Source organism: Poecilia formosa, unplaced genomic scaffold, assembly GCF_000485575.1.
Source record: "Poecilia formosa unplaced genomic scaffold, Poecilia_formosa-5.1.2 Scaffold283, whole genome shotgun sequence".
NCBI lineage: Eukaryota > Metazoa > Chordata > Actinopteri > Cyprinodontiformes > Poeciliidae > Poecilia > Poecilia formosa.
In genome coordinates, this window is record NW_006800222.1 from 330476 (window position 1) to 344327 (window position 13852).

The window sequence follows — 13852 nt, forward strand, 5'->3', positions numbered from 1 at the left end:
CTGGTTTACAAGATAAAGCATAAAAAAGTCAGAAATAATTACTAAAGAAATTAGTCAGCTTATAGAAATTTTTTTGGACAGCATTAAAAGTCGTGCCAACCTGTCTGAAGAAATGTGTTGGAGTCATCATAACAGGCTTCAGTCACCAACATTTTGGCAGTTTTTAGATGTGTCACAGGTACAAAAGACAAGTCAAACGGCTCAATTGCCTCCTCATTGTGTAGATATGTTCTCCAGAGTCCTGCTAATCACCTAATTATTCTATTCAGGTGTGATGCAGCAGGACAGTGGCCCTGACACCTGTGGCATAGATCAAGCCAATGGTCCAGCATGTTCTGGCATCCTTCACTGAAGTGATGTTACAATTGTGGGAGGAACTGTCTGATGTTGATTTCTAAATCAACACCAGACTGAGTGTTGATTTAGACCAGGGGTCCCCAAACTACGGCCAGCGGGCCGGATCCGGCCCGTCTCCACATTTGGTCGGGCCCCCTGAACAATACCAGAGAGTATTCAGATTTTTTTTCATTTATTGTATTTTCCGGTTTATATATGGATTTTTCTTCAACCACCAGGGGGCTCTTTAGCAGGAAGTGTGTCCTGTAAATTGTGGGGCGCATTGCTGCCATCTGTTGGACTTTTAGGGAACTGCTTGACTTATGTTATTTAATCAGTACGGTTGTTTGCTAGCGGTAGAGCAGATGAACACACGTGTCTGTTCTAAACGCCGCATTCCAGGTCGAGTTCTTCGAAGCAATGCCTGTAAGTAGCAGCTTATAGCCTACTTCAAAACGAGCCTTTATGTTAACATATGAGAAATTAATATAGTTACATTCCCTCAATGAAATATATACTAGTCAGTCTCAGTGACCGTTTCACTCATGGGTTTTGCCCATGTGCTTTCTCGGTAAAAATCAATCGAGAAACGCGCACCCCCGTCAACAATCTCCGGCCCCCCACCAGAGAAAGGAAAAGTTATTTGGCCCTCACAGGAAAAAGTTTGGGGACCACTGATTTAGACTGTTGGTGTTAAGTTAGAAATCAACACTGGACTGGATTGCTTTTTTTTAACTCTTTGGAGTGTTAAGGAAACTAAGACTCAATAACACTCATGTTGTTTTTAACATACAACACTTACACTGGAAATCTAAGACTTTTGAATTTGCTGTGTAATCACCATGCGCCACGATGGACACATTTTTAAAAATTGTCTGTATTCCTCCTCGCAAACATTATTCCCACTCACTTATGTATCTTTACAAGAGGTTTTGCTTCTAAGGACGGTGGAGTATCGGGTCAAGGACGTTTTAAAAAGACCCTGGTTCATAGCACCTTACCGCGGCTGAGTATTGTCCGTTTCTAGGCAACCGTGACAACAGCGTCGGTCCGTAGCGTTCTGTGGTCCTTTAGCTCTCGCCACCAGTGTTTTATTTTGGTCATTATTGTTGCACTTAATGTTGATATGTGTGTGATAGGCGTGTCTATAGGACATTTATAGAAATACGGAACGAATCGCGTCCCGTAACGAATCGCGCCCCGTATCAATACGGGACGCAACATTTAACCAAATACTGGACGATTCCGTATTTTATGGGACGGGTGACAACCCTATTTGTAACCCAGTGTTATAAAACTCTGTGAGACAAGGTGATGCTGTGGGAATCCTTTTCTTCAGCAGGGACAGTGAAGCTGGTTTATTTACCTGAATAACTTTTATTTTATTTTTTTAATTTATAAAACCACATCTAAACAAACTTGATGGCCATGAATATATTTGATCCACTTCACAATTATGCATTTCCTTGTTGTCCGAGTGAAATACATTGTTTGCCAGTAATACCTGCTGTAAAAGTGATCCAGACTTTCAAGATGGAGCAAATCGTGGTAGCATATTCTTTAAAGGAGAAAGGGTTTTTATTCCTTCAATAACAGGTCTTGGTCGGAGAAGGAACTAATGTACTCTGTAATTCACTAGCAGCATCTCTAGTGAATCTCCTAATTATAGTTTGTCCTGGTGAAAAGCAGGCCTTTCATTGGCTGAAGAGCTGCAGGGTGGAGCTGCTTACCGGAACTCCATTCATTAAAGACGGAGCTTGTTTGGACTGAGCCCGCAGCCCGGTTTTGGAAGCGTTTTTTTTTTTCTTTTTAAATAGGTATTAAACTTTGGGGAGCTTTCCCAGCGAACGGGCCCCTTTTTTAAGTTTCAGTTTTTACGCGCTTTTACGTGGAAAGACAGGAAACTGACCTGTGCTGTTCTGGGATCAGCGCGTCATGTTGAGCCGCAGCTACAAGAGGAGAGATTCCAGCAGATCGGTAGGTTGGAGGGGAGGATGACACAAAGTTCACCCACATCTGTTTGTTTTTGTTTGCTTTGCTTTTATCCTGCGTGATTTACATTTCCGGTTCTGGTGATGCACGCAGCTTTTTGTTGTTGTTTAATGTAGCGCGTGCGTCCCCCGCCACCCCACCCCCGCCCCCTTTCTTTCTGTTTTCTGTCTGTTGCTGCTCAGTCCCGTTTCTATGGAGATGGACTGTTGTACTCTGACACTTGAGTCATCAATGGCTCATCCAGGATTTTTTTTCCTTCTATTTCAGTCTGTCACTTTAAGAAACATCTTGTTGCGTCTTGGGTTTAAATGTGGATATAGAAGCATCTAATTTGAGTGACGTGAATTAAATTAGGTCTATTTATTCTAAAGAAACTTGCTAACCCAAGCCCTGGCGGTCAGAGTAGGAGTTATTTGCTTGAAGCTGTGAGTCTCTCATCCTCTGCCTCTGTATCGTCCCTCCAGCTGAAGCCTGCAGAGGAACATCAAAGAGGACAGCCTTGCATCACCTGTGGAGATCAGTGCCCTGGCTTTCATCTGCACAAATGGAGGTAGACCAAAAATTAATTACTGTAAATATAGCTGCTCTGTGCTGTCTTGTTGACAACTATGTCATAAATCAGAAACAGCCTTATCGGTTTGCGCTGAGAAACCTAACTTGACTTCCACTTTGCCATGAATGAAGAGATTTAATATTTAAATATGTCTTTGAAAAACTGTTGGAAAATTAGATATTTTTTTTTCTAAATATGAGTATGTGCACAGTATTATTACAAAAGAGGAAAGATAAAGTTAAATTTGTGCAAATATTCTCTCTGTTAGGCATTCATCAGAGTGACAGCCTGGGGAAAGAAACTTTCTCCCTTTCTTTGCTAATATGGCTCTGTAGCGCCAGCCTAAAGGTAAAAGTCCAAATGGTTTGTGTCCAGGATGTGTGGGGTCTGCAGAGACTTTAGCTGCTCATTTCCTGACCCTGGCCTACACCTATGCAAGGCATGGACGCAAAGAAAGTCAGGCCTAACAATGCTCTCTGCAGAACTACATGTTTATTTCAGTTTGGCTGCAGGAAGTCCAGATTCTGCTGAACCTTCTTCTGGGCAGCGTTTGTATGCGGAGACCATCTCAGGGTGGTTCCTGTGACTTGGAATTGATTCATGGTAGATACAGCCTTGTTGTTGCCCATCAGCTTTATCTACTCCCATGATAAAACACGGCGGTGGAAGCATTTGTTGACAGGGACAACGTTTTGTCACGCACTCTTAAAAATCTGTCGTTTATCGAAGAGTTCCATGAATTTGTGAATGAGAAGACGGAACGCTGAGCCCAGCCTGAAGGACTAGCCTCAAACAAAAGCTGTTAGGGAAAAACTCAAGATTGGTTTATGGCATCACCTTCCAGTGGGACAAATACCCTGAACACCCAGCCACAGATGCAGTGTAACGGGGTAGATTAAACAATAATCATAAATCGGAATGGTCCAGTTAAAGTCCGGACCTACATCCAACCAAGAATCAGAAAATTTCTTTTCACAGAGATCAGCTATTGTAGTGGCAAAAGCTGAGTCTACAAAGTATTGACTCATGGTAGGTGAATAGGTCATATTTGCCAGACTTTTATTTGTAAGATCAGTGGCGCAACTGCACATTATTCAGATGGATGCAAAAAAATAAATCGGCGCCCCCCCGAGGGAAGGAATGTCAGGGTGAAGGGGCGACTAGAAATGATTTCCTTCGCCGCCGTTGTGACATGCAAGCTGCTCATTAAGCTAATTTGGCAACACATTTTTTTTTTCACCCAAGTAACTACAGATTTCCTCTTCAAGTGAAGCAGCATTTAGAAGGAGCCTCTCCTTTAAGACGGCCGTCTCTTTGAGTAGAATCAGCTCCTCTCTCTCTGATCTTTTTTTTAACCCCCCCTTGCCCCCTCACTGGAGACAACACATCCGGCACGCTGGGCTGCCTCTTCCTGCTTTAGTCACAAGTAAATCATCAATGTGCTTACACTGTGAAACAGGCTTTACATTGTGTGGGGATGTGGTGTTGCTGTGAGCTACAGGTGATTTCATTTAGGGGCATTAAAGTGTGACTAACATGGGCCACAGTGCTGTGGGGAAGCGGCAGGAAACGCACCATTCACGTCGCTTTAACAATGTTTTAGATGATGTCGACCAATGATTATTTCTACAGTGAAGCTAAAGCTGCTTGTCAGTGTGGGTTGGTGAGAATTATTTGTGTTTGAATGCACTTTTGTAAATTCTCAGTCATCCAGGACTGAGAAAACCTAAGTAGAAGGCGACAGGATTTTGTTTCTTATTTTACTTCTTGTAAAATAAGAGACATCTTTCACAGCTGCCTTCTACTTGAGCACTTTCAGCTTGTTTGTGGAAGAATACTTATAAAGTTATACGCTTTGGAATCATGATGTAGCCCTACATGGCAGCACAGCACACCCTAAATAGTGCTTCTCCTCTCAGAAGGAGAACATATTTAGACCACAGCTAGCTTGGATTTGTGTGCCATTTTGTCCGCAATAGCAGCTAGACTACCAGAATATCCCCGCAGTCCCCTCTTTGCTTAAAGCAAACTATCAGGGGCAACAGTGAGCTCAGGAATGCGGACTTTTAATTGCTTGTCTTTGTAGTCTCGCAATAAAAAGCTAAAGTTCTTCCCCAGAAGGTTTGCATAAACACCAGTGGGCACTGGTGCAACAGCTTTGGAATGCAACAAACTTTGGAAAGCGACACTGAGGTTAAAACGGGAGTTTCTCAAAAGCATTCTGTGAAATATGGGACAAAGGCTGACGCATGTTTTACTTTATAATGGTGCATATTTTATATGTTAAATTTTGTCAAAGGTGATAACTGAGGTGTCTCGAAGATATGCGAGTCATCCATTCACAGGGTGCTTCGTGGAAACCATTTTGTATATATCATGTGTATCATTGGAATTTTATGCGACGGATGCTAAAGCCTTTAGACATACAGCCAGAAACAGATCAAGTGGTCCACTCAAAGTTCTGACCTAAATTTGATGAGGAGTTATCGGCACGACTTTATAGTTTATATTCACCAAAGTTCCACATCCACTCCGACTGATCTCGAGGTATTTTAAAAAAGAAATGGACAAATAATGTCTTGATGCTACTCCTGATCTAAAGCTGGTTTACAAATGATCAACTCAGGGTTAGGGCTGCATGTACAGTGGGGCCCACAATTATTCATATCCCTTGCAGATTTAGTACCCTGACAGCATGTGAAAAAGTCTAGTAATCTGCTAGGCTTCCATTAAGGTGAACACGTACTGGCCCTGCTTTCACCTCGCCTCCTCCTCCTATTGAACCTGTTAAGGGTTCTGGCACTTTGAGCACAACTGTGTTTTTCAGTTTGGCCCTTTCTTGTGAGCTGACTGAGGGTGTTGAGCCATTTCCTATTCACGATGAAGAAAGGGGAGACAGTGTGGCGTTGTGTGTACTTAAGGTCCCCTCCCTCCCCCGCTCCGCCCCAACTAGCCTACCAAAACACTGCCCTCAAGAATGTCCTCTTGTTGTTAGGCTCCGGTGTGTGGCAAACCAGACACTTTATGTGTAACAACTTTAAAGGTCTCAGGAAGGATCCATCACAGAACCTGGTGGGCGTTTAGATGTAGATCATGTCAGAACTCATCGTGGAAATGGCTGTCATATTAATTTGGGTCTTTTATTAGAACTATTATTTGTGAGTGGCAATGTAAAAGCTCCATTTTGAATAAATTAAAATGTTTTCCGATCCACATTGTCCATACAATTTGGATAAATGACTCTTGGCAGGCTGCAATTGATCATTCGTTTTGGCAAAAATCAGCTGTGTTTATTTAAACCGGTTGCATTCCCGGCAACAGATCCAGCTTCAAACATTTTTTTGTTTTAGCTGATCCAACAATAAATAAAATGAATTGGCTCCAAATTTGTCAAACCAACTAGAATCTAGATGGTTGAAACATGGGTGTTCCATTAGGACGATGATCCCAAACGCTCACACTGGTTTGGGATTGAATAAAGCAGGCTAACCCCAAGCCTTTGCTTAATAGCATTGATTGGTTTATTGATGACGGCTATAAGTTGAGTCTAAACCGAAAAACTTCAACAAGTTTGTCATTTTCATATAAGAGAAGTGACTGAAATGACTGAAACTACCCGGTAAGGTTATTTGCACCTTTGCCTCTAACCGTAGGTGAAACAGCCTGCTCTCTTTCTACCGTAAAACTTACACACGACAGAAAAGCTTCCTTCGCCCGCCTGTTCTGTTTTCTGCTGGTGTAACTATGGAAGCTGAGTCGGCTGTTCAGGCCAGGTTAGTATTCAGAGCAGTCCCTGCGCTACATGTTCCTCCTGAATTATTAATGGCTGCCTTTAGGTTGATTGATTTTCTCTGTGCTAATGAGACTCATTACCAGCTTATTAACATGAGCCCCGAGTGTCGCTGTGATATTTGATCAGCGAGGTCACATGGCTCTCTTTCTGCATGCTGCCGGAGCGCTTTAGCGCTTGAACGTTACACTTGACCTGCTTCGCGAGACGTGGCTCATGACGGATACGGTTGCCAGGGTGCCTGAACGCGGTCTGGAAAAGCCTGGAGGAGTGTTGAATCTGATTTCAGTGTTTTCCAGGACTGGCTAACTGTGGGAAAGAAAGCATCCAAAGGAAAACAATATTTATTTAAATACTTTATCCTCCATGTCATGGTGTAAATGTTGTCTTCCATCCCTTTCCTCTTTTCTTCCACCCTTCCTTTCTTCCTTATGTGTTTGTCTTTCTGCCTTCCTTTATTTATTTCATTCTTTCTTTGTACTTTCTTCCATTTGTCTTTTCGTTCTCAAATCAAAAATTAAGAACTCTAAATAAGTTTATACTTGAACAGTTTGGAACATTTTCTTGAAAAATGTGCAGAAACTCTGGATTTCAGCTTTCATGTATTCATCCCACTGAAGTTCACCTTTTTTATTTTATTTTATGTTTTTTTATTTCAGCCATCCAGTTGCACAACACAAGCATTTAAGCTTTTGCCAGAGCTGACTGCACGTGAACAAAGCCTGTGCTTGTTTGCAGCGAGGTTGAAGGTGAAACATTAGCTTTCTTAAAGCAGCACAGAAGGGAGAAGAAGACACAGAGATAGTGCTTGAAGCAGAATGAGAGAGACTTGGGTTGAGTTTTTAACCCGGCCGTGAATGGCTTGTTGACGTCTGTCCCCTCGGTAACCAGTTTGATCAGCATAACACTGGTCAGCCCGGCTATTCACTGTGTTAATGAGACGACCTGGCAAATAAATCTGTCAAGGTTTCTCCGCCGTGTGAATGCGCTACGGCTGCTGCAGAGGAGAATAAGGGGACATGATGGGACAAATAACCCATTGGTGGTTTGTCCCAAACAACTGTGATTTATTTGTGCTTTGGCACAGAGATGATAAGGTTTTCATTTTTCTTTAAAGTTTCTGACCTGGTGGACTCTCTCTTTGGTTGGTTTGGAAAGAGAAGATGGGAGTGGTGTACAGGGGATTCCCTAAGTTTACCCATTTGTTAAACTTTTAAAACATTTTGTTACATGAAAACCATAAAATTTCAAAATATTTGCTACTCATTTCCAACTTTGGAACTAGCATTCTTCAAACACTAGTTACATAAAACATGGACTTTTTAATCCTTAAACTGCACACTTAATAATATTTTCAAATGTATTCATGTATTGATGGACTCCTGAAATCAGCAGTGTAGAAAACAGTAAAGGTTACAACGCCTACCATGCTGCTTATGCGATTTTTCAGACATTATCAAATAGAATTTATTGTCATGATAAATTAAAGTTCTTATAATGGTAAGAAGATGTCATGGGAACGATAAACGATCATTATAATGAATGTTCACGTGTTTATCATAAGCACACAAACATGTTTTAATGAGCTTGAACTATCATGCTAAAAAGAATTTGCTAAATTTTAGTGTCTAAATGTGCAAAAAATGCATTTTCAATTAAAGGTGATTACGCAAAATATTGATGAAGGGAGGGAATATTATACAAATGTGTGACACACTTCAGATTTTGCGCTCCTTTGTGTTGTTGCAAAATGGACTGTGTTTCAAGGAGCTGCCATATTTTTATATGTGATTATGTAGAATAATATACATCTTATGAGACTTGCTAAATTTGGCAGTTTGCCTGTAAACGGTGCGCTTTGTCTTTGTCATCTGGAGGAGTTTCCCTTTCCAGGGGGCTTTATTTTGACAGGAGTTCAGGATCCTGTGATGTATGACTGGAAACCTTAAAATAAATGATATTCCTGACCTTTAGCTCCTCAGATGTCTCAGACTGAACCTCTCTCCTTCCATCTCCCTGCTCTTATCCTCTGCTTGCTTTGTCTCATCTTTTTCTACCATTACTCTTTGTCCTCCATACATCCCTCTGTTTCAGGACTGTGCTTATAGGCCCTGGCAGATCCTTTGGGATTGTTTGCCGGTCAGCTGTTGGATTCGGATGAAATCCCAGCATTTTTAAAATTCAGCAGCCAGGGTCATGCAAGGTGAAAAGACGCTGAGGTTACAGATGGAGGGCTGAATTCCTGCAGGATTTCTCATTTCCTCTCCACTCCCCTGCTATTTCATAATGAAAACAAGCAGCTTGTGCAGCTTTACGATCAGACCATTTGCTCTTGCTCTTTTCCTTCAGGAAGCTTTTTATGATGTCATCTTCTCATTTCCAATCGCCGTCATCTTCCTCCGTGCCGCATGTGCTGCATCTGTGTTCTTTTTCTTTCTTTTTTTTTTTTTTTTAGTGGATAAAATCACCTGGTCTGGTTCAGATTCAGCTTTGCCTGCAAGCCGGCGTGTGCTGCGTTTCTCCTGTGGTACGCTTCATGTCTGAGTGGGTGGTGTCATTTCATCCACCAGGTGGGTTCTGGATGTGTAACAGGAGACGCTGTGAGGTGTCAGGTGTCTCTAGTGCCTGTAATGGTTTCTCAAACTTTCATCGTCTGTACAGTAACCAATAGTTTCAGCTTGGTAAAACAACCAAACCTGTGATCGAGAACTGTGTTCTTGCAGCTCCTTCATCTTGAACATCTTCCTTCATGTGGAGGAAAAAGTTCTCTGTGTTGACTCAAAGATGAGGTCGGTGGTCACTGAAGGCTGCTTTTTCAGACTGCGTCCGTTTAACTAGACTGACTGTGTTTCTTCCCTGCTTTCAAAGTCTCTAAAAATCTCCAAATTCATATTGAGCACTACTATCGAACTGCCTCTTCCTTACAAGTTGAAGTCTGTTAAATTATTTAGTTTTAACGGATTTAAAAGCAAATCTATGGAAGCCCATTTCCGCCACTCTGTTAAAAAAATAAAAAATAATTATCTCATNTTATAATGAGATAGTATCTCATTATTATGAGATAATTATTTTTTATTTTTTTAACAGAGTGGCGGAAATGGGCTTCCATACAAATCTGACGGTGACGTGTATAAAAAAAAAAAAAAAAAATCACCTTCTTCTTCCTTTCTTTCTTAAACCAGCAGGGGGCAAGCATGTTTCTTTCTCACACACTTGTGGCACAAGAAAATGTGGCGTGACTGGTTCATTTATTGATGGGTGGGAATTATGCATGAATGGTTAGTTTGTAGAAACAAACTCATTTTGGTTTTCAACAGCGACCAAAATGAGCTTGTTTCTGCATCAGTAAAGATTTAACATCCAGGGATCCTCAGGCATCCAATCCCATTTTACTTTGAACCAGATTTTCTTTTTTCTTTACACAGCCGATCACCACATAAGACAGTTTTCACCTCTTTCCCCACAAGCAAAGATAGAAGTTACCCGCTGGTACTAATTCACCTAGATCTCTTGCCTGATCCGGGCCTTTAATGAAGGCTCGTTGTGCTGAGCTGCTTTTGAACTGTCACTGTGAATAAAGGGAGGCGGGCTCACGGCTGTCAGAGAGTTAACATTTACTGTGCAGAGGACCGCAATTTTCAACCCGTTTGCCCCGGTTCGACGGTTAATTCATGTCATCCTGACCCAACCCCCCTGCTGGGATGCGGCAAACCAGTTTAGTGTTTTGCTTCTGGTTTAAATGACGGCATATTCTCCATTACTGGCTCAGTTTAAGCATCCGACACTGACAAAATTAGCGTTCTGCTGTGTTGTCCTCGTATCTGTCGGTGACAGGTGCTGCTCTGGAGATGTATTCTCTCTATCAGGACTTTTACCTTCACCTAAAATTATGTCTACGACTTGTCTGTTATTTATTCAAACCATTCTACAGGAAAATATCAGTGCTTCAAATGCAGATTTTTTTTGTGCTCAAACCCTAAAACCTTCATAGAAGTTATGTAACAAGACAGAGAGCTGCTACCGCAAAAAAAAAAAAAAAAAAAAAAAAAACATTGGCCAGAAAAAACCAGAACCGGTCATTCCTCTCTTGATCCTCTTTGATCGTCAGGTCAGATTGTTTTTTTTTTCTCTATTGTATTTATTGGAACAAAGAAGTTCCATCATATTTGTTGCTTAAAGCACCAACAAGCGACACCAAAGAGCAGCTGATGCTTTTCTTTTGAGTTTCATTAAAATTAAGTAAAGGGTGTGGAGATACTTTGTTTTTTTTTGCCTGACTGTTAATTCCTTCATTTTCTCTGTGCTTACTGGCTCTATTGAAGAATCTGCAGCAGATATTTATTATTATTTTTTATTATTTATTTTACATGCAATGTGTTTAGAAGGAAAATCCCTCTGATTCAGAGTCAGTGTCAGCCAGATGTTTCCATCTCTAGTTGATGGAAACACTAGAAGCTGAAAACGTTTCTACTCTGTAGCTATTAACGTAACTTGCTGCTCTGTCATCCACCTGCGCTTATCCATTTTCGTGCCTTGCTCCACCTCAGCCGTCCGACCTCCGTCTGTGCCATCCCCCACCTTTAAAGTGCGCTTCGTGATTCATGCAGCGTGCCACTTCAAAGCCCTCTTTGAAATTTCTCCTCTTCATGTTTTATCCCCTCCTTCCCTGTCTTCTCCCTGCTCTGCTGCTTGTTCCCTTTCTGACATGAATGAGGTGAAAACAGAAATAAATCTAGAGTTCATCATGATGTGTTGTAAGTAACAAACAGTATGATGAGTCGGCTTTTCTGTGTGATTTTGGCAGATCTCAGTAGGAACGGTGTTGGAGTTGGACGAGGTGCAGAGCCACTAGAGGTCAGTGTGGTCTAACGGTCTCCGTCATCTTTGAGTCGTGGGCTGGATAAGAAGCGAAGTGTCTGATTCACCCTTCATTCCATTTGTATTGAACATTAAGCTCTTGAGTCCTCTTCGACACGCTTATCATTTTAGTGAGTTCAGTACTGATTTTTTATCATAGACCCTCCATCCCAGCGGGAGCCAAAGCCTCATTTGTCTGCTCTGCACACAGTGTTAAATTATTTGATTGGTTTATTGATCCAGCCGCCCCTCTGATAATTGGTTGGCTTAAACAGCGTATTGACCTGAGAGAGTTTGGGGTCTCCGCCTCATATCGTGAAAAGAGGCCCTGACAGCTACTCCATCAAACAGCACTTAGGAGGGGAAAACATAAAGATCATTTGTTGTATTGATAGATGAAATGAAGTCTTCTCCTAAAGAACAGCTCTGACTCTCATCATCTGCCTGTGCTTTTCTTCTCCGCCAACTTTAATTCACCTGTTCGCTCCTTACATGCTTCTCTGTCCGTGTGCGATTTTCTGAGAGGTTGGCAATGTGTCGTCTACACTCCACTCCCGCTCCCTCTCCCACGTGAGTCAGGGCTAAAGCCAGAAAGCTCAATCAAGCAGGTGCTTTGCTTCTGCTTAACTGGTTCCCCCAAACTCTGTTTTGGGGTTTTTCTCTATAAATCTGGGGGCATGGGAATTGTGTTTAGGTGTGTCTGCCACACACAGAGAGAGAGGGAGAAAATGATACTAAGAGGGACTTAAACCATAATTTCATGGATGAGAGACTTCAATCTGCCTCCCGTGGCTATTGTGCACATTGTGGGTCTCATCTGTAAAGGTTCAGACAAAAATCTGATCTACATGAACGTGTTAGTTACTCTTCACCATTGTGTGTGAGACTGTTTTTAATTAGTCCTTGCTTTTGCAGATCCGTGATGCAAACAGGCAAAATCTGGTGACTGTAGAGGTTATTGTTGCACAGCGACCTCATTGTTATGTTCCAGAAAGCTGCTGTTTGAGATGATTTGAGCTTCATGACATGCTGCGTTGTTGTCCTGTTGGAAGAAGCAATCTGGGTACTATGTGGTCATAAGGGTATGGAAATGATCATGAAAAGTAGACTGAGGTGAGTATGATAATGATGCTCGGTTGATACTAAAGGACCGAAAGTGTGCCACTACATTAGACCGCCACCACCACCAAGAGATGGGAATTGTTGACACAAGCAAGGTTGGGTCCAAGTTTTTATGTTTACTCTGTATTTTTGTCCCATCATTTGAATGTTGCAGCACAAATTGATGTCTGGACACAAACTGCCGTGTCCAGGTTGCTTCACTCTGTGCAAGTGGCAGCTGCAGTTTCCTGCTCTCAGCTGATGTGGCGTGTGGCCTCTGACATCAACATGACCTTTCCTACTACACAGCTGATAAACGTTGAATTTTTAATTTTTTATTTTTAACCATTCACCGTTAACCAGCAGGATGGTTTCTGAAACACCGGAATCCCCGTTTGATCCCACTCTAATCCTTGGTTGCGACTTCAGCACGTCCGGAAGACTGAATGGATTGAGTCGCTGCTGTGTGGTTGCAGGATTTGAAAGAAAATTCAGATCTATTGATGAACCTCAGCTGCTCCTCTGGGGAGCAAAAGCTAATGGACTGCGACCTTGTTGGTTGATCAACTCCTCGGAGACACTCCCTTAGGAGACTAATTCTCTGACACCACAAAACTGGGCAGAGCATTATTAGTCGAAGGTCAATTGTGTAATCAGTCTTTTAGGACTTAAGCTGTGTGTTTTGTATCGCACGTTAACCTTCTGCAATTGAAAATGTAAATCTGTTCCTCGAACATGTTTAACTAATTAGTTATTTTTTTTAATGGCCATTTTTATTTTTTAAATGAGTGTGAATCCAGTCCGAAACTCTAAAAACAAAATGTTGAAATTTATAGTTTCATGTGATAAGTTTAAGCCGTTGGATACATGGCAGTGCATTCAGAAAACAGCTCAAAAGTAATTAATCAATATTTTACACATAACGATAAATTATCATTATTCAGTAAACTTTAGTGTGTTTTTGTTTTTTGTGTATCTTTCCTTTTTTCTGTACACGTGAAGTGTACATTCATGAAACAATAAATACATTGTTTCATGTATTTATTGTGTTTATATGCAGTTTTGAAACAACTTCAAATTTTTTGTGACTTTATATATCATATTGGATGTACAGTGGACATTCAATACTCGGCATCCACTAGGGATCAGCTAAATTCCTTGATTACTTGAGACCCCCTGTAATAATGATTATAACTAGTTATTTGAATAGGCACAAAATATAT

At 41.5% G+C, this 13852-nt stretch overlaps 1 protein-coding gene across 1 annotated transcript in view; it reads left to right on the forward strand.

Annotated features, from left to right (window-relative positions):
- adamts9 (ADAM metallopeptidase with thrombospondin type 1 motif, 9) overlaps positions 1-2330 on the forward strand; it is a 58770-nt gene extending 56440 nt beyond the window's left edge. Inside the window, exon 40 of the mRNA XM_016681500.1 lies at positions 2246-2330. The gene's annotated coding sequence lies outside the window, so the exon portion shown is untranslated. The remainder of the gene's footprint in view (positions 1-2245) is intronic.
- The last annotated feature ends 11522 nt before the right edge of the window (positions 2331-13852 follow it).